At 47.2% G+C, this 20,319-nt stretch overlaps 1 protein-coding gene across 1 annotated transcript in view; it reads left to right on the plus strand.

Moving 5' to 3' along the window:
* The first annotated feature begins 406 nt into the window (after positions 1-406).
* Positions 407-20,319, plus strand: part of CTNNBIP1 (catenin beta interacting protein 1) — a 55,305-nt gene continuing 35,392 nt past the window's right edge. Inside the window, exon 1 of the mRNA XM_027843794.1 lies at positions 407-490. The gene's annotated coding sequence lies outside the window, so the exon portion shown is untranslated. The remainder of the gene's footprint in view (positions 491-20,319) is intronic.

Raw genomic sequence — 20,319 nt, forward strand, 5'->3', positions numbered from 1 at the left:
CCCCCGCTCCCTCCGCGGCCCCGCCTCCTTCCCGGCCAGGATCCGCCCCCTCCCGTGGCTGCTCCGGCGCCCTTCGCGGCCCCGCCCCCCGTGCTCGTCCAAGCCCCGCCCCCGAGGCCTCCCGGTCCCTCCCCTAGGCCAGCGCGCCCTCCTCTCCACGGGCGGGCGTTGCCGCCGCTGCCGCCGCCGCCGTTGCCGCCGCTGCCACCGCTGCCACCCGCGCCGCGGCCTGTGCGGGGCCGAGGCCGCCCTTGGTCCGGTCCCTCCCCCAGCGGCCTGGCGCCTCCCTCGCGCCCTCCCCGCCGCGGTGACTCACGGAGCGGGAGGCGGAGGCTGCGCTGAGGCGGAGGCGGCCCGGCTGCTGCTGCTCCTGCTGCTCCCGCTGCTGCCGCCGCCGCCGCCGAGAGGAGCCGAGCGGAGCCGAGCCGAGAGCGCGCCCCGGAGCAGGCTGGGCCCGCAGCCCCGCGCTCTGGCCCCGGGGCTAGCCCAGGTAAGAGGCGTGCTGGGCGGCCGGCGACCGGGCCCGGCGGGGAGCCTCCGGCTCTTTGTCTCCCGGGGAGGGGCGGCGAGGCAGCGACCCCCCCCCCACGCCCGCCCCCGGCTGGAGCCAGACGAGACCCGGCAGGACTGACGGGCGTCCTGGCCCCCAGCCTCTGTCCCCTCCCTCCCTCCGTGTGCACACCCCTATCCTGACCAGGTTCACACTCCTCCAGCCTCTGTCCCCTCCCTTCCCCCACCCCGTGCACACCCCAAATCTGATAAGGCTCCCTTCTCCCCTAGCCTCTGTCCCCCTCCCTGGCTGCACACCCTCAATCTGAGGAGGCATCCTCCCCCCAAGTCTGTCCCCTTGCCCCTCTCCGTGTGCACACCCCCATCCTGACCAGATCCACTTCTCTCCCCCTTCACATCCCCATTTCCATCGGTTGGGGCAAACAGGCTCGCTCCTCCCCCGCCCCAAGCCCAGGCCTTTGGGCTAGCCCTAACCCTGTGCACACCCCCCATTCTGACCATGTTGAGGCAAGCAGGCTCCCTCTTCTTGCCTGGGCTTCCCATACTCCCTTCCCCACCCCCAGCTTTGACAGACAGGCTCACTTTTCCCCAGACTGCCCCACTAAGCTATCAGCTAGGAACTCTCAATGCCTCCCTCATCCATCCCTGTCCCTCCTCGCCTTGCCCAGACCTCAAAGGGGCACATTGGTCACTTTTCCCATTACCCTCTGCCTCTCAATGGTCTTCCTCCATCCATCCACCCATCCTGGCCTAGCCTGGACAGACTTGTATGTTCCCCCTGCTCCCCCCTTTTCCCTTCAGTATTACGTCTGACCACTGTGTCTGCAGTCATTCTCATCTTCCTGAATCCCTGTCTGCCCCTAATAGCCCCCAAATCACCTGAATCTGCTCCTCCACCCCTGAAAAAATACAGATTTCCATTCCCTTGGCCGAACAGATTTGTCCTCCTGCACCCTCATTGTGCCCTGTTCTCTCTAAGTCCTCTGCAACCTCACCCAGTACATATACACATTACCCTTAGGTGTCCAGATAGACCTGTCCTCTACATTTCCCTTCCTTCTTTTAACCCCATTTCCCATCAGAGTCTCTATGCCTTCTCCCTCCCCATACAACATATACACACCTTGGGTCCAGCCTGGAGACTTCTCTCCCTACTTATTGACCCCCAGAACTGTGTACCAGGCCTCCAGCTTCCCTCAGGACTCTTCTGTCACATATGCATATCTAGAACACACACAAGTGTCCTACCTCAGTCATGTCCCAGCCAGATTTGTCCCCCAGCTCTGCCTCCTTTCCTAATGGGTCACCCCTGGCTCTTCCACTGTCCTATCCCTTACCTTCCCCACCCTCAGCATTTTCTCTTCTCGGCTCTCTATTCACCCTGCTGACACCTGCTTAACACTCCACACATTTCTGATCCTGGACATGGCTAGGATACATTTGTCCTTATATCACCTCTTCCTTCTCCTCATTCCTATAGACAGAACATTCAGCCTATGGAGTCCTCATCTGTCCCTGAGCCCCATCAGATCCCCCCATTCAGCCCTGGACCTCCTGGATCTCAAGTCCCTCGAGTGCTTGGCTATCCCCACAGTGTGCATTCCTGTAGTGGCCGTCTCTGCAGCCCAGAGAAGTCACACAGAGTCCTAGAGTGGCTATTTCTGCCAGCACTCTTCTCTCCCACCATACTCCCTGACCCCACCCACTAGGCTCACTGCTCTTGACACCCTTGTCTGCTCACTTGCACCTGGTCCCTCTGCTACCCTTTCTCCCCTCCTCAAACTCTTTGTAACTTCTTAAAATAACCCTATTCACCTTCTTGCCTTCTGCCTCTGTCCCTGCCTTCCCACCCCCTTCCTCCCAGCCCCCCTAGTCTCCTAAGTTGGAGAGAGAGTTCTGTTGGTTTTTGAAAAGCCCTTCCTGGATCTCTTCTATCCTTCCAACTGCAGTGTCCTAGGGGAGGGGCCCATTTAAGGCAGGTTTCTCATCTGCCTGACTAGAGGTGACAGCACAATTCACCTCTCCAGCTGGTTCCCTATTCAGCTTCTTACTGTTTCTCTTCTTGGACCTAGTAAAGCCTAGAGGCCTGGGGAGGCCTGGGGAGGCCTGGGAGCTAGAGTTGTGTTGGGCCTTGCTTCCTTCCCTCGGGTTCTCCCTGTCTAGCTTCGACTGAACTTGTCTGAGCAATGCCTGCTTCGGGGCTGCCAACTTGGCTCTCAGGCAGGCGGTCTGGGGACTCCCCTCCCTGGCAGCAAATGAGAAGCGTTATTAGCCCTGAGCTGGGAGGCAGCACCTCCCATCTGAAATTCCCAGTGCCTCCTGAGTGTTAATTACTTTAGCTGGTGTCCTTCCTGAGGCATGGATGGGGAGTGTGCCTGGAGTCTCACATTAGAGAAACGGAGGTACAGGAAGAGTGCTTTGTGAGGGGCCTCTGGCTCATCTGGCTTGGGTCTGCCTGTGGCTCAGGCCTAGCTTTGTTAGCTTTTTGCTTTAACGACCACTGAGCTCCAGTGCCTGACTTTTAAAGCCTCAGTCATACTGACCTCTTAGGCTGTAAAGTAGTTAATGAAATCAGCCACGTCTGACCCAGAGCAGTGCTCTGCACATAGTAGGCACTTAATGAATGAGTCAGGCAGGAGGGTTCTGTGAAAAGAGTACTGGCTCTGGAGTCAGGGGATCTGGGTTCAAATCCTGCCTCTGATACTGCCAATGTGACCTTGCACAAGTCACTCTAACCTTCTTGGCCTCAGTTTCCTCCTGTGTAAAATGAAAGGTTTGGACTGATGACCTCTGAGGTCCATTCCAAGCTCTCAGTCTGTGATCCTGTGTTGGAAAGTTCCAAAGTTTTGTTCTGCTTGGGCAGCAGTGAGCTGGGATTGGGATCCTGAACAGTCAGAGAGGCAGATTTCACATGATATCAGGAAAAAACTTCCTAACAATTTGCGATTTCCCCAAGTGGAACTCATTGCCTAAAGTGACACAGTTCCCTGTCACTGGAGATCTCCCAGCAGAAGATGAAGGGCCCCTTTTTCAGGGATGTTGCAGATGGGATTTCTGCTTCGGTATGGATCAGAATGAGTGACCTTTGAAGGCCCTTCCAGCTCTGAGGTTCCTGGGTCATGAATGCTGCAGACTGTTCTTTGTGTGTCTAGCCTAGAGGCTCCAGAATGGGAAGGGGCCTCAGATCATCTCAGGCAGAGATGTGTGTTTTATATGTTATAAGGGCTGAACTCACTTGTCCAGGGTTGTACAGGGAACCCCCAAAGGGCCAGAATTCATGCCCATGTCCCCTGGGACTGCATATTCCATGTGCAGTCGGTGGTACCTAAGAAAACAAGGCCCTTCTGTGAGAAGCAGGGGTTACCACTCGATTGGAGTGGGAAGAGCAGGCAATGAAGACGCCCTTCGGGGAAGGGAGCCTGAGGAAAGGAGGAGGCGTTGGAGGTGCTAGCCAATTGTAACCATAGTTTTGTCTCTGAGAGGAGAGAAACAGTTTGAAGCAGTTTTGGTGGGACTTGTGACCCTAGAATCATGGGCTGGTTGATTTCAAGCCGGAAGGGACCTTAGAGACCAGAGGGGTTGTGACTTGCTCAGGGCTGCACAGCCAGTTAATGTCAGCATTTGAATCTAGGTCTTCATGACTCCCCTTTGGCACTCTGTCCATTACAGCACAATTGCATTTCTGGTGGGATCAGTGCTTATATATTGAGATGATGTCTTTTCCTGACCCCTCTTCACTTAGAGGATGGTAGAAGGCAGGGCACTACTCTTGGAGGGCTCATCTGGCCGTGCAACTGTTGCTTAGTTTGAGAATGGAGCTGGACAGAGTGAGGTAGGAAATGCTCTCATGGTCAGGTCAGGAGATGGTGGGTGGAAACATTTGAATGGAAATGAACTATTACCTAGTATGAAACTGAAAGAATAAATAAAACCACCTCCTATCTACCTATTTCACCAGGAGATGAATAAGGCCCAGTTAGGAGGTATTTAAAGAGGAGGTAGAGTGGGCTACCCTTGTCTCAAGAAAGCCATTCAAGACCACCAGGTGACCAAGGTCTTTTCTGTTCCCCCTTGAGCTAATCTTGGTTCCTCGGCAAACCAGCTCTTTCTTGGGCTCTGGGGCCCAGAGATGTAGGAGCCCTTAGCCAGGTTGCTGGCCATAAGCCAATGAAAGGATGCATTTGGGGTCTGCAGGAATCATTGTGGTTTGCATTTCTCAACACTGCTAAGCTTTCAGTTTCTTGCTTGGCCCCTGCAGTGATGTTTGGTCATCCCACACCAAGGCTAGTGAAACACTGAGGCCCAGCTGTTTCTTCCTCTTTGCTCGTCCCTGAATGACAAAACAGAGACTTACCCTCTTCATGTTTCCCTGACACTCTATTGATCTTAGAGTTTTGCTATTAATCTTGATTTGTATACTTTGGGGGGGGGTGCAAATGGAGAGGGCAGAGAGAAGGAGGACTCTATCAGTGTCCAAAGTCCTCTAAAGAGAGGACTCTCTTACAGGGTAGCTCTGTCACCCTGAGCACTTCCTGTTTGATCAGCTCAGCAGGAGCAGAGTTGCCTTGAAGAAACATTTTCCTTCTTTGATCACAGGTGAATGGAGATGGAGAACATTCTGTAGATGACATGTCAAGTTCCAGAGCTCCACTTCTTAGGAATCCAATCTTAGGTGGTCCAGTTGACCACCACTTAAAGTGGGTGTAGCTGACCAGCTTGTGCCACAGAGAAGTTAGGCCTTGAATCACTAACAAGTGGCCTCCTAGTACTTGCCTCTCCAACCTTTGGAGAACCAGGGGCAAATGATTAAGGTTGACTTTCCTAGAGGAGCCTAGATTTAGAGCTGGAAAGGACCTTGGAGGTTGTGTGGTTTCACTCTTTCATTTTATAGATGAGGAATGAGGATTTGAACCCAGTTCCTCTGACTCCAGAGGCATGTAGTACAAGTCACTTTCAGCATCCTGGACATTTCATTGGCAGCATCAGAAATACGTCTTAGCCAGCAGTCACCTGTAGCAATGGAAAACATAAGGCTGAAATGAGATGATGGAGGTAGCTAGGGGTTGGTTGGTAGGTTGGTTTATTTATTTTGCTCTTGTCTTTTAACTTGTCTAATCTTGGACTCTTGACCTTTCTTGGCCTCACTTTCTCCATCCAGACATGGGGATGATAATACTTTTTCCTTTTCTAACTCCCAAGGGCATCATGTTGTTTGAGTTTCACTGCTCTGGAACGCCTCTTATGAAAGGGGAGGATGAGTAGCAAGTGTTGTATATTGTTATTAATAATTTATTGTTCTCTGGTGGCATAATCATCACTGAAGGAAAAGGATAATCTCGAAGAGGAATTATTATTAGGAAGAGTCCAGCCCTAGGATGGGTGGAGTTGGAGGGAGTGGATGGTCTTAATTTGTTTTCACCTTCCAAACAGTTTCAAGGAGTAAGAGTCCTGGGTGTTTTCCTTTCCTTTTCACTTTTCTGCTCTTTCTTTTCTGCACTGTCACTCCCCTACAATCCTCCTTTCAGCCCTTTAGAACTTTCTCTCACAGCAAAGAATAAAAAGTGAAATAAGCCTGTACTCCATTGGACCCCATTTCAACAGTCCACACTCAGAAAGGGGGAAAGCTTGGTGCTTTACCTGTTCCCAGGAACTGAGATGAAACATTGTATGTAATCAGAATTCTCATGTTTTTAGCTCTATGTTCATTTGCACTGTTGTAATGATTCTGTGTGTTCTCTTTCTTTGCCCAAAGTGAATTCACACAAGTTTTCCTCTAGGGTGTTTTTCTTCCTTCAATTTGCACCTGTTTTTCCTTATGCTTCCAGAAGGACTATCACTGGGTATGGATTGCCACAATTTTGTGGCATAGCAGAGGAGTCAGTAGAGGGCTAGTTGATAGAGCAGGGCAGCATTGAGAATCTGGATTCCAGCCCTGGCTGTGCTGTCTCACTGTTCTCACCATCAGCAACAGCAGCCGCTTGAGACCTTGTGAAATGACAGCCAGGAGTCGGGACACCTGGTCCTGCCGCTGACTCTCATCCTTAGCAAATCGCTTCATCTCTTTGCTGTTAGTTTCTTCATCTGCAAAATGAGAGGGTTGGACCATTTGGTTTCTTAAGGTGCGTTCTAGCAGTAACATGCCCAGATTCAGTGATCGAGGGAGCTACCTGCTCAGATACTAGGAGCACAAAAGAGATGAGATACAGATACAAGCACTCACTGGCTTTAAGGAAATCACTGTCCAGTAAGGCCATTCTCTTTCTGATCTTAATGTCTAAATTTCTTCATCTATAACATAGAACAGTTTGTGAAGGAAAAACTGAATGACCAGTGTTTTGGCCGGGATCCTAGGATCATTGATTTAGGGCTGGAAGCCATCTCATCCAACCTCCTTATTTACAGATGGGAAAACTGAGGCCAGTGGAGCCACACTGACTTGCCCAGGGTCACAAGTGGGTCAGGTGATAACAATGAGCTAGTATGGCCCGGACCAGAGTCCACGTGTAGGTAATAAGCTTCAGCGGTGGGATTTGTGCTCACGTCCTCTGACTCCACCTCTCAGGCAGAAAGGAAGGATCAGAAGCCCAGGCTTCAGCTCTGCCAGGTTTCCCCTGCAGTGTTCAGAAGAGCGAGCCCAGGCAAAGGGGCTCGTTTGAAGTAACGGAAAAGCGTCAGTTTGGTGAATTCCTCAGGTTATTATTGTCGGCTCCTTGAGGGGAGGGACCTTGTTTTATTTTTCTTGGTACTTCCCTCAGCCTAGCGTGATGTTGTGTGTAGGTTCTTAACAAGTATTGAACTGGATTCAGTTGTGTGCCTAACAAAGATGTGCCTTGTTTAGCGATCATTAGAAACAATCAGCACCTTGGCAGCTATCACTTAAAAGAGAGCTCACTTCTATTAGTTGATTCACTTCTGTTGAGTGAAGAGGGAATAATGACGGTGAAGATAGTAAAATAGATTGTTGGTGGAGTAGGGCCCGATAAAGTTTTTGTTTAGGAGCCTGGAATTTAAACTTGTTCAAAGAATCAGACATAGTCTCTCTTTTTAAAAATTTTTTTTCATTTAATCTTTTTTTCCAAGATTTTCTTGAGGGTTGTTGATCAGATGCAATCTTGTACATTTATTATGTAACTACCACTAGACCTCTTTCCTCCAGGGTTCTCTCATCTCTGCCAAGTCCTGGTGGGTTAGTTTTCTCTCTTCCAGTTGAGGACAGAAGGCACATGGAATCAGGTAGGCTGAGGGGCTGAGGGTCCCTGTGCTCTCTGGTGGGATTTATTAGCTTCCTCTCATAATTGTGAGTTTGGGAAGCTGTATTCCTGAGCTCCCAGGTGTGAGCAGATGTGTGCATGGACTCACACAGTGGAGGAGAAGGCAGAGGAGTGGAAGGGCAGAATGGGGTCAGAAGGAGATTTTTCACTAGGCTTACCCAGCATCAGGTCCCCAAATCTCTGGAAGGAGGCAGGGCAGTTGAATGAGAGGGCACACAGTGTTCTTCCTCTCACCTTCCAGCCAGGGCTTAGGTGGACCAGGCAGAGGACTGGATGAGCTTTCCACCTACAGTCTGCCCAGGAGGAACATGCAGGCCAAGGTAGCATGGTCTGTGCCTTTACCCCCCGCATCCGATGGATTGCTTCATGGAGGGCTTCTCGTGTGGCTAAGCTTCCATCTCCAAGCAGGAGCCCAGAGAGAGCTTAAGAATATAATTGAAGGGAAATCACAGAAGAAGAGAGAATCCTGAGGAATGCAGAGGAGAGCTATTACCTTTTGTCTACATGAGCATTTGGAGCAAGTGAGAGTGTGACCTAGTTTAAAATCAGTACATTCCTGAGGAAAGGGAGAGGCTTTCCAAGACCTGTTTCGATTAAGATTTTTTTGGGGGCCAAAGTACTTTGAGTTTTCAACAATCCAAGTCAATAAGCATTTCTTAAGCACCTACCGTGTGTCAGGCGCTGTGCCAAGTTCTGGGGACACAAAGAAAGGCAAAAACACAGTCTCTTCCTTCAAGGGGCTCACAATCTAATGGAGACAAGCCTGGTGCCCTGGGAAGAACACTGGATTTGGAGTCAGAGGACCTGGGTTCAGAACTTGACTTTGCCACTTACTACCTACCTATGTGACTTTTGACAAGGCATTTCACCTCTCTGGGCCTCAGTTTCCTCCTTTGTAAAATGAAAGAATTGATCTCTAAGGTCTGGCACTAAATCTATGATCACATGGTCCCCTGAACCCTTGGTGTGGGAATTGGTGGGTTTGTGTCATTGAATATTTTCTTGTATGGCAGTTTCCTTCCAGAGCTCGCTGAAGTGGAGTCCATCTTGAACCAGGTGGCAGATAGAATTCTGAGGGGGTCTTCTTTCTCTACCGGAACTCTTCTGCTACAACCCTTCTGCTACAACCAGAAAAAGAGGCACCTGCCAGGCCCATTATTTTTTCCCAACCTCATACAACTTTCCTCATTGTTGGGCAGGCGGCTCGGTTTCTCGGGCCTGTGGGCTGTGGTACTAGTGATGAGCTTCCAGGGCTCATAGGAAGGCAGGGCCAGCTGAGTTTGTCTGTGCTGACCTTACTGAGGGGCTTTTCTCCTCACCTTTTGTCTTGATTGTGTTCAATCTCCTGCTTTGCGTTTGCTCTTAGCTCAGGGAGCTCCTACGTGGGTGACTTCTTTTATTGCAAACCCATCCTATTTTACCTTTTCCAAAGAACTGGACAGAATCTGATGTGTGCTTGATCTGGGTTTCCCATTTGACCTTTGGCTCCTGCTCAAAAGGGCCACCTTCTTTGGGAAGAACACATTTACTCTGGGGCTGAGATTGCTGTTCAGTATTAGCTGAGAACTATTTGGTTCATCAGTGACATTTGAATGGTGGACACTTTCAGTGGTGAATTACTTTCAAGTAATACCACTTAGATCTGCTTTTTCTTATGCTTTTGTGCTGGAAATTTTTTGCATAACAAAAAAAGTGTGGCCTAAATAAAATTTGTTTTGCAGGATAGTTCTAGAGATAGATTTTTGAGTGGCTTTCATCTTCAGTAGGAGGAACATTACATTACCTTCCAGATAAATTAACTTTTTTCTCTTGTGCTTCTGGTTGGGGTTAGAATAAGTGACACCACGTTCCCTTTAAACTCAAAGATTCCATGACTTTGTAATTGTTATTACATTCACTTTTCACCAAGTAGCTTCCTGTTTTTTCTTTTCAGTTGAGAATTTGTGTATATGAAGGACAAACCCAAAGTGTGTTCTCTTGGTACAGACTTGTAAAAAGCCTGCCAGGTTTCATTCTGGGAGTGAGACAATCTTTTTTAGCCTGTAAAACGTGGAGTCATTTGACCTGGGAGCTTTTGCAAGCTAATTCCTGCCTAGGGCTCCAGCTCTCATTTAATTTGGTGACTAATGGTTTCATGATTTTGGGAATGGGCAGCATAATTACTGATGGATAATGGGGATTTGGCTTCTTAACCAGTCAATCAGGGTGTGCCTGATTCTGGGTGTTTGCACCTGCCTTGTCGTATGGCTTGTATCACCTGTGGCCTTGTTGCCTAGTTTGGATACCAACGCAGGTAAGTTACCTCCCTTTGGACCTAATGTTCTTTATCTGGTCAGAATAAATATTTGAGTTGGCCAAACCCATCAGGGGGCTTCAGTGTGGATTAAGCTCTACACTGATTGTCCTAGGGTTTGGTGTGCCACCCTCCCTTTTTTTTTTTTCTTCATCTTGGTGTTGCATGCGTATTTGTTCTCATTCTCTTGTGCCCACAATCCTAGGCTGTGAGGCTTCTTGCCTTCACTCAAACGTGAGTAAAAGTGTAGCAAAGACTAGGCTTTGTGATCTGTTGAGAGCTTTGGGTCATATGATTGTGGTGTCCTGCTTCAACCATACAGTTAATTGTAAAAACTTAAAGGGGATTCTGACTTTCTTCTGTGTTTGGATTACTTCGTGTATCAAATTGTTAACTGCTTGAAGAGGGAGGAAACTGAGTCCTAACCAAGAGGGTGTCTTGAGCTGAGATTCCTTCCTCCTTGGATTATTTTATTTTGGGATGTTAAGAGAGAAATGGGAAGGGCCTATGCTTGTAATACACCAGGAGCAGTTAGTCAAACACAACTAATAACAGATTATAAATATGTGCATACGTATACACATCTATATATACAGTGTGTGTATTTTTCTCCCTGTAAATTTGTAGTGTGTATATATATATTTGTGTCTATGTATATGCTTCAGTGATTTCAAAAATCTGTGATTTCCTCTGTGGAGGCACTACTCCCTTCAATGCACATTGATTGCACTCTATTTCTCTCTTAGTAGATGGCATCCTCGAATTTAACTACCTTGTATTTATTTTGGTGACACTTCTATACATACATATTGTCTCCCCTGTTAGAAAGTAAGCTCCTTGAAGGCAGGGACTGTTTGACTTTTGTCTTTGTCTCCCCTGCACTTAGAATAGTGCCTGGCCCATGGTAGGAGCTTAATAAATGCTTGTTGATTGATTATCTTCAAGAACTGCTGTGGCCATAAAACCCCGTTCTCTGGTAGCCATGCTTCAAATGGTGCCAGGTGGATCTGTGGATAGTAGACATGGTCTAATACAGGGCCTACACTATTTTTCTGGCTTGGTAAAACCTGCCAGAGCTTGGACTCTGCTGTCCTGGCCATTAAAAAGCCAGGATCACCTCCCTGCTAAGAGGAGGTCTTGAGTGTTCCCTGCAGAGGAATAAGAACCGAACTGGTATCATGGCACAAATGATATTCTGTAGCCAACCCCATCTTGGCAGTCACACGATTGACTGGAAGGAGTAGTAGAGAATACAGGATCTCACTGTGAGGAGTTTGACTGTAAGAAACTGAAACAATGTTGATTCAATGGAGCAAAAAGTCTCCTTAAAACTTCTCTCCCAAGTGTCTACCATGCATAGGTAGACTCATATGGCATTCCTTGAATGTTGTAACAACATAATTCCTTTGTTTGACCCTCAGATTCTGTCTTTGTCCAGTCAAAACACAGGGAGTTCTGTGCTTACCCGAGGTGTTTGCCACTCACTCTCAAGAAGGTATCCAGCATAGAGGGACTACCTATAGCTAGTGAGGTCCTTAAGATGCTTCTGTTCATGGGATAATGCTGGGCTAAGTCAAGTCCTGAAACTGAGGCAGCACAATGGTTGGAATGTTGGGCCTGGAGTCAAGAAGATTGAATACAAATTCATCTTCAGACCCTTACTAGCTATGTGACCCTCGGCAAGTCACTTCACCTCTGCCTGCCTCTGTTTCCTCTTCTGTATAATGGGGATAATAATAGCACCTACCTCCCAAGGTTGTTGTGAGACTCAAATCGGGTAATAGTTGTAAAGTACTTTGTAAAATTTAAAGTGGTATATAAATGCTAACTATCATTATTAGTTCCTAAATAAAGATCCTAAATTTCTTAATTAGACCCATTCAGTAATGATTCAGGAGACTTCAACATAGCCATTCACAATGAAAAATCCAAGTGGAATTCTACAGACTGTGTCATGCAGTTGGGGAGACTAATGTGGAACTCATCTATATATCAGTGTCCCCCAAAGGCCTCATATTGAATGAGTTTTAAAATGTAATATTATCCTTGTGTTATTATATTTTTATTTCTTTTGTTAAGTATTTCCCAATTACATTTTAATCTGGTTAGGCCCAGTGTCTGACACCTCTTTGTCTTGTACGGATGTTACTGAGCAGGAGAGTGGGCTTGGATTGCCCTTAGGATCCAATTGCACTGTTTTTTAATGATACCCCTCACCCCAAGCCTGTGTTAAACAAAGGCCTCTCTCTTGCACCCATATTCCTCGTGATTTTGTATAGTTACAAGGGACAGAATTCTAGAGTCTCTAATGAATGGAAGTGGAGTGCTTGAACAGTATTTGTTATGAGGGATTTGGGAGGGGAGGGAGTAGTCACTGAGATGTGCAAGAGAAGCAAAAAAGAGAGGAAAAAAAAGGAACAGAATACCAATAAAACGTCTTCAGAATACACAGAAGCAAAGTTGAGAAAAGGATACAAATAGGGTAACTTTAAGTTAAAGTTAGTAAGGTAGTAACTGCTACCTCAAACCACATGAAAGAAGTTCACAGGTACAACCTTTTTTGTTCTTCATATATTGAAATGTTTTAAGCTTGTTGATGATTAAGTTCATAAATAAAAACATTTCTTTTTTAAATAAGGGTTGAACTTGAGAAGGGATCAGAGGTCAGAGGAGAGAGGGGTGCACATTACCTGTGAGGAATTGTGCTGGAGAAGTGGCCTGGAGGAGATTGTCACCGAGACGAATGACTGGAAAAACAAGTGATGGGCTGCTCATGTTGTGAGAGTAAAGGCTAACCAGCCAATGGCCAGCTGGTATGCTCCATTGGTAAACAAGGTCGAGAACTTGAAGAAGGGCCTCCACCATGTTGGGGGGATCCCTGGTGCTGTTACGGGAGGATAAGGATTGGACAGGATGAGCCTCGATCTGTGCTGTTGGCGGTCATACCAACATTAAGAAGATCATTTGATCCATGGGTCTGTGTGATACAAAACCCCTCAAGTATTTCTACTAATAAATCATGCTCAAGCCAACAAGCTAAAGGACCCCAGTGTAAGGATTTTTAATGAACCTCACTCTGCTCTTTAAAAAGAGAAAGAAAAGCTCCTCCTCTTTGTGTTTTGGTTGTGTGCTGCTAAGGAGCCCTTCATTGTGTTCAGCACAACTGTGTGCGTTAACCCATGCTATGTAAGTACCCCCGCCATCATTGCTGAGAAGGAGAGCTGCAGCAGGGTTACAGGGCGAGGATCCTCAGGGTAGTAGTCTCACTTCTGTTCTTCAAGTCTAACGAAAGGGGTAGCTTTAGGGGAGAAAGATGGTCATTGGCCTGCTGCAGGCATGGAGCCGAGTCTTTGACCAGGGAGTTGACGGCTGGGCACTCATCCTACAGGCAACCCAATTGATTTAATGACCTAATCCTCCCAACAGGAAGCTGGAGGATTTCCCAGTTGCTGTGATTCTTAGGGGAATGCAATGAACTCAGTGCAGGAAGCTTGTTTATTTGAACTAATTATAGGAAACTTTACTGGAGGAAAAGCAATGGGGGGAGTGGAGAGAAGCAGAAAATGGGGAGGGGGCCCTGATGCAGAACAGCCTGTAATTGGATGCTCCTCAGCAGCATTGGGCAACTGGGCAGTAGGCCATACTGAAGCTGGCTCCAACTTGTGCATCTTTCCCCAGCAGAAAACAAGGCTTGCTCCTGTGTGACTGTCACCAGTCCTAAGTAAACACATTGATTCTGCGTGTGGGAAGTTTGAATGGTCTCTTCCCCATAAATAAATAGCATTGAATCTTCTTTTTCCTTTCCTGTTTTTGTTTTTATATTTCCGATTGCATATGGTGATTTTGGTGGGAAGGAAGGGGAACAGGATGACTAGCAGGCAGGGTGGATGGAATTTCTAATACATAAAATCTCTATCCCAGATCAATTCCCCAGAGGCATAAGTCATATAAGTCTATGGTGGGCCTCCTCCTGAGAGTGGTTCTGAGACTGACTTTCCAACCCAGTGTTGATTTCGGCTTGTTCTGAGATTTGAGATCCTGGCAGACCAAAATCTCACTCAAGGGCTATCAGCACACTATAGATGAGTCCCAGCTTCTGGATTAGAAAAGCCAAGTGGAATGGTTGAAGGAGCCCTGAACTTGAAATCAGGAGGGATCTAGGTTCAGATTCTGGACCCAATGCTTATTACCTGTGTGATCATAAGTAAGGCACTTCATCTCGCTGACCCTCAGTCTCCTCATCTGTAAAATGAGGATAAGAACCTACCTGCCTTACAAGGTGATTGTGGAAAAAAATGCTATCTAAGTGTAAGCTATAGCCTGGAACAAGAAAGTATCCCAGTCATCCATCCCATGGGCATAGGACAAGGTTTTTTTTTCCCTTGCATTGGCTAATGGAAAAGCTTGCATGGCTTTTTCAGGCAGTAGGATCCCAAATGTGAGTTATTGGGTGAATGTCATCCCAGGAATGGGAGACAATGGGAATTAGGGTGGAAGGTTGTGTCATTAATCAATAGCATATTGAGGAGATAAGCAATCTAGCCCTTACTAGTCCCCTAAAAATAGACAAGTGGTATGGCTTCTGCATCATCCATCTCTCTGAGGACTTGGCAGTGACTGAATGAAGGTCACAAGTCAGATTAAATTAGAGGGGAAATTTGTGGCCGGCTCCTGCAGACGCTGGTTCCTGACTCCAGGTGTCATGCATTAGCTTGACCAGCTTTCAGGGCGCCAGCTGTTCTGAGGGGTGCGGGTGAAGTATAGAGCTGCCTTGTTTTCTTCCTCTCCTGGCTCACCCACTTGTGAGCAGGATCAGAACCACTGCGTTACTTTTGGGTAAAGCTCGAGGCTGATGGCTGCCCTTGGTGTAATGACGCTGCTGGAGCTGTAGCCCCCTGCCTCTTCAGGCAGTCTGGCCTCTGGCGGTTGGCGTGCTGCTTGGGAGTGCTGTGTTGGGCCCAGCTGGCTTGCCAGTCTTTCTTTTCAGCTTTCAGAAGGTGAGCTCCGTGCAATTTAGGACTTGACAAGAGAGCAACCTGGGAGCATGTTTTCATTCTGAATTAGGCTAGTATCAAGAGGGCAACTGCTCCGTGGAGGCAGAGATTCTTAGCATGTAGACAGGGCCCCCGTATCAGGAACATAACTTCGTATCTTCAGCCCTTCACAGAGACCTCGTATGTAGACTTACACATATACATGCATGTCTTCATACACACAAGACCCTTAAAGCCTTTGACATTTTGAAATTGCCTAAAGCAAGATTGTCCTACAGTCGGGATACTTCTTTGTGACTTTCAAGTGAAAATGACTCTGGTCTTCCTTCCAGAGAGCCCGAGGAAGTGTGTTGGACAGCTTAATTTCCATGGAGGTGGGGGAGATGACAGCTGTTCTTTCCTTGTCTTCCAGTTCAGTATCCTGGGTTGGAATGGATGTGTATGTCCCTCCTCGCTGCTTTTGTCATGGCTGCCTCCTCACCCTCTTTGATTTAGGCTGGGCCCTGGCTGTGGCACCGTGTGCTTTGCCATGGGCAGAGGCCTCCGTGGAATAGCAGCTGACATTTAGAGGTTGCTTTAAGATGTATGTACACCATCTCATAGGAGCTTCTCAACTATAACCCTGCGAGTTAAGCGCCATAGGGATTCTGATCCTCTCGTTGCTGCAGATGAGGGGTTCTCCTGGTTACAACATGGCAAATTCCTGCTCCTAAGAGATGCAACCTTCTATACACACGAAGCCTTTCATGATCCTTCCCCAACCTTTTGGTTAGTGCATGCCCATATTTGTTGTCAAATGACTGTATCTGTTTGGTACAGGACAGGTATATGTCATAGTGGATAGAGAGAGCTCCCCTCACGATGGGAAGACCTGGGTTCAAGTCTCACCTCTGGCACATACTGGCTTTATGACCCTGGGCAGGTCACTTAACTTCTCAATGCTTTATGCAGCTAAGAATATAAATTGCAAAGAAGGTGCCCATCTGTATTGATTGACAAAGTTCCTCACCAGAAACTCCCTGCACCAATGAGCTCACAGGTGTAGGCTGTTTCTGTGATCCTAATTAGATCATCTTAGATGACTCTTCCCCCTCCTCCCCCATGATCTTGCTCCATGCAACTGTTGGAGAAAAAATGTTACCCCCCCCAATGGATTAGAATCAATGACCTCAACAGGGCACTTTTTGTACTCCAAGCCAGGTCCCCCAGATTGTGCTGCTGCTTGTATGTGTTACCATTTTGTAAGAAATACCAACAGGAAATCTGCTAAAAATACTTCTGTGCTGAGTGCAGTCATTCCCAAATTTTGTGTAATCAAGATTAATGTGTATAAGAAATAGGGAATTATCACAGAGGAGGGGTGAGGTGGTTGCTCATGAGGTCTAAGAGGACTGATGATTGAAGTTTAATTACTGAGAGCAGGATATCTGGCCATTTTCTCTGGTTTTCTGATTTTGATGTTGTGAGTATCAGAGCCGCCTTGAAGTTCTTAAGGTGCTGCCCACCTGGTGGGTGAGATCCCAGCAGGAGGCCACATTTCCATTTTCTGTTCCATTTTGTTGTTCTCTGAATTCTCTGGCTCTGAGGTCTTTTGATAGGGTATGGGGGAAGGAAGAAGAAAAGGGAAAGTAGAGACATATGGTCCAACTTTACCTGTTTAATTTTCAAAATTTGCCTCCCTTTTGGGCCCAGCACTTCTCTGCTTTTCCTCGACCTGGCCTCCTTGGCACTGATAGAGAAGAATTAGGAGGGATGTTGAGCACTCTCACTGCACTTTTCTTCAGCTGACTCTTATTTCTGTGGCTCTGTGGCTCTGTAGCCCTGACAGCCAGGTAATAAGCTTTCCTCCCTGACAGTCCCTTCCCACCTTGGGTTCACTCCCCCTCTCCTCACTCCTCCAGACACTCTTCCACAGTACTCTTAGCTCCTGTTTCTTTAAGGATTTAATGAAATAAAATCAACCCTGTGGGCAGTGATCATATGGCAAAGATCTGTATATACTTGAGTGCTGTTAGCAGGAGGCAGTGACTTCATTTGCTCCCTCTTACAACCCGATCATTCAGCCTGAATACTCTCTGGGATAAGGCAAAAAAAAAAAATCTGTGTGGGAAGGGGATCAATTTCTCCCTTGATCCTTCCTGCTTGAGAGGTTTATTTCAGTGAGTGATGGTGGCCTACTCCTTGGGAAGTGCTCTTCCAGGAAGGATTAGGGGAGAGCAGGAGCTGAGCCTCTTGGATTACCTCCTAGTAGTGAGCAAATGAGGTTTCACCGTGGGAGCAGTGAATTCCTCAACAAGAGGGTCCTCGATCAAAGCATGTGTTCTCCCTTAGCCACGGGCCTATTTCCATTCTTCCTTCACACTGCAGGCTAATGATGTTTGGTGTTGCATCTCCCTAGACACTCCATGTCCTGACTCCGGACATTCTCTCTGGCTGGCCCTCATGCTTGGAATTCTCTTCCTCCTCATCTCCACCTTTTGGCTTCCCTAAGCAACACATTCTATAAAAAGCTTTTTCCAATTCCTTCTAATTCTGTCACCTCCCATCTGTGAATTATTGCCGGTTTATCCCATATGCAGCTTGTTTGGACATAGTTGTTTGCGTATTGTCTTCCTCGTTAGACTGTAAGCTCCTTGAAGGCAGGGCCTGCCTTTTGTCTGTCTTGTATCCCCAGCACACTTAGTGCAATGCCTGGCACATACGGGCTTCATTCATGTTTATTGACTGGTGTATACTGTGACGGTACCCCCTATAGAAAACACAACCATGAGGGCCATAACCATGGAAGGGCATATTGGCCAGTTGGTTCTGCCTTAAACCCAAAGATACCTTGGTGGGTTTTTTTGTGAGCTATCATCTGAAGAACACCCTGTGTTCCGCCCTGGATTTCCCCATAAGCTGAGGAATCCATGTAGCTCCCAGGTTATACCATGTACACCTGGGCAAAGATGTGCAGTTGGAAGACCTAGTTCCCTATAAATTCATGCTACCTGGTTTTATCACACCATTGAATTCCCTGCACCACTGCTCATAGGAGCTGCTTCGAATGATTTCTGTTGCCATCAAGCTTCCATTGGTCCCTCTCTACCACCCCCACATCCTAGTTCTTTATTGATGAGAAAACTGGGTTGTGAACCACCGCATCTGCCTTCCCTTCGCCTCAGTACAGCTCTGTTTACTTCTGTTCTCTCCTCATGCCATTGCCAAAGGAGGAGACACTTCAGTCTTTTCATATGTCCTTTCAAGGCTAACATTCAGATTTTTCTATGATTTGGGTCTTAGATGCCTTTCTTTCCTGAGTCCTTGAGGGATCTTATTTCTATAGTTATCCTCTTCCTGATCCTCCTCGTTCAGCTTCTTCCCTTCACCTTCAAATATAGACAGATCAATAATGTAGTGATCCATGACAATTCCAGAGGACCCGTGATGAAAAATGTTGTCCACCTCCAAAGAGAGAGCTCATGGACTGAGTGTAGATTGAAGCATATGTTTTTACTTTCTTTATCTTTCTTTTTTTCCCCCATAACATGGCTGTTTTGGAAATATGTTTTACATGACTTCATATGTATAATGGGCATAATATTTCTTGCCTTCTCAGTGGGTCACCAGGGGGGGAGAGAATTTGGAACTGAAAATAAAAGGAAAAACTTTTTTTTATACAGACACACACACAACGCTCAAGAAGCCACTTGAAAAGCCTTTCTCTTGGCTCTGTCATGCCCCATTGCTAGCACCCCAGCCCACTTAAAGTACAAAATTGATCAAGTAAAGGTGCACCTGACTGCTCGCTAAGTGGGAACTTAGCCTGGACACCTCCCTTTCTGTGCCAAGAGGACTATTTAGATTGACTGAGGGATTTGGTCATGCTTTCTGGGCCTATGTAAACTCGTGGATCAGTGAGCGAGAAATGAGGGTTCTAGCCAAACACCCAAGAAAGAACTGCGGGGGGGGGGGGGGGGGAGAGCCTTGAACTTGATCTGAGGAGGGCCCTGCAAGCTTCAGAAAGTCTAGAGAATTTTGGACTTCCCATATCGTCCTAGCAGCCTCCCCTGAAGACCTGATAGTGGTGTCTGCATCAGGAGGCGTGGACAGGCTGGGTCCAGATTTAGACCTGGGCTCCACCAAAGGGGGACATCTTGAGGACTCTAGCAAAGAGACGTTCAGAAGCTGCGAGTCACCCCGTTTATCCGATCCCACTTTCCTCTTGATTCTGTTATATAATGTTGAGAGAGCCTGCCACAGATTTTAGGGGGATCTTTATCCTCCTTTTTAAAGGCCAATTGAATCTGGCTGGGCTGTTACCAAGTGATGATCATGGGGGAAGAGATGAGTGATCCTAGTAGCCCCACTCTGGGCATCCCTGCTGATTGGTGCATTTGGACTTAGGACAGTTGACACAGAGGGTGCCTGCACCACACAGACAAGCTGTGTATGTGTAAAGAACTGCCTCTATTCCCCAGCACTAATTCCACCCCAACCCTCTGCAGCCTAGCATTGTCCCACCTCTCTACAGAAGCTCTTTTTCAGATAATCACCATCATCCTCATCACATCCCAGGATCTCTTTTCAGCCTTCATTTTCCTCTTTTTAGAGCATTTGACAACTGTTGACCATCTCCTTCTTGACCTTTCTTTATCAACTATTACACTTCTTCTTTTCCTTCAAGGTTCAGGTCAAGTCCCGCTTTCACCAGGAGGCTTACTCCTAAAATTTCCATCTGTATTTATTGTTCCCTCTTTAGAATGCCTGCTACGCTCATTTTAGCACATAAAGAATATAAGATGATATATACATAACTTTCACATGTGTGTCTTGTCTCTCCATCAAGATGGTTATTTCTTTGATTGCAAAGAAATTACTTGTACCTCTCATAATGTCAAGTAACATGTTAAATGCTCAGAAAAGATATTCAATAAATATTTTAATGAATTTATATAGAATGAATTAAAAAAATGCATTAAGTGCTTATAAAGTGCCAGGTGCTATGCTAAGCATTGGGAATGTAAAGATTAACGAGTATGTTCTCATAGGGAAGGAAATACCTATAGGGGAAAAAGTGACCAAGAGAGGGAGTGTAACCTGGGCTAAATGGCCTGCTTTGTATATGCTCATTCTCTAATCATCTGGAGTAAGGGCCCTAATAAATGAGTGACTTGGCTTCCTGAATGACTGAGGCCTGGATTCCAGAAGATCCCAGAATGGAGATCCAGGCCCCAGTTTTGTGCTGGTCCAGGCGAGAAGGAGCAGGTCA

Source organism: Vombatus ursinus, unplaced genomic scaffold (genome assembly GCF_900497805.2).
Source record: "Vombatus ursinus unplaced genomic scaffold, bare-nosed wombat genome assembly UNPS02014932.1, whole genome shotgun sequence".
NCBI lineage: Eukaryota > Metazoa > Chordata > Mammalia > Diprotodontia > Vombatidae > Vombatus > Vombatus ursinus.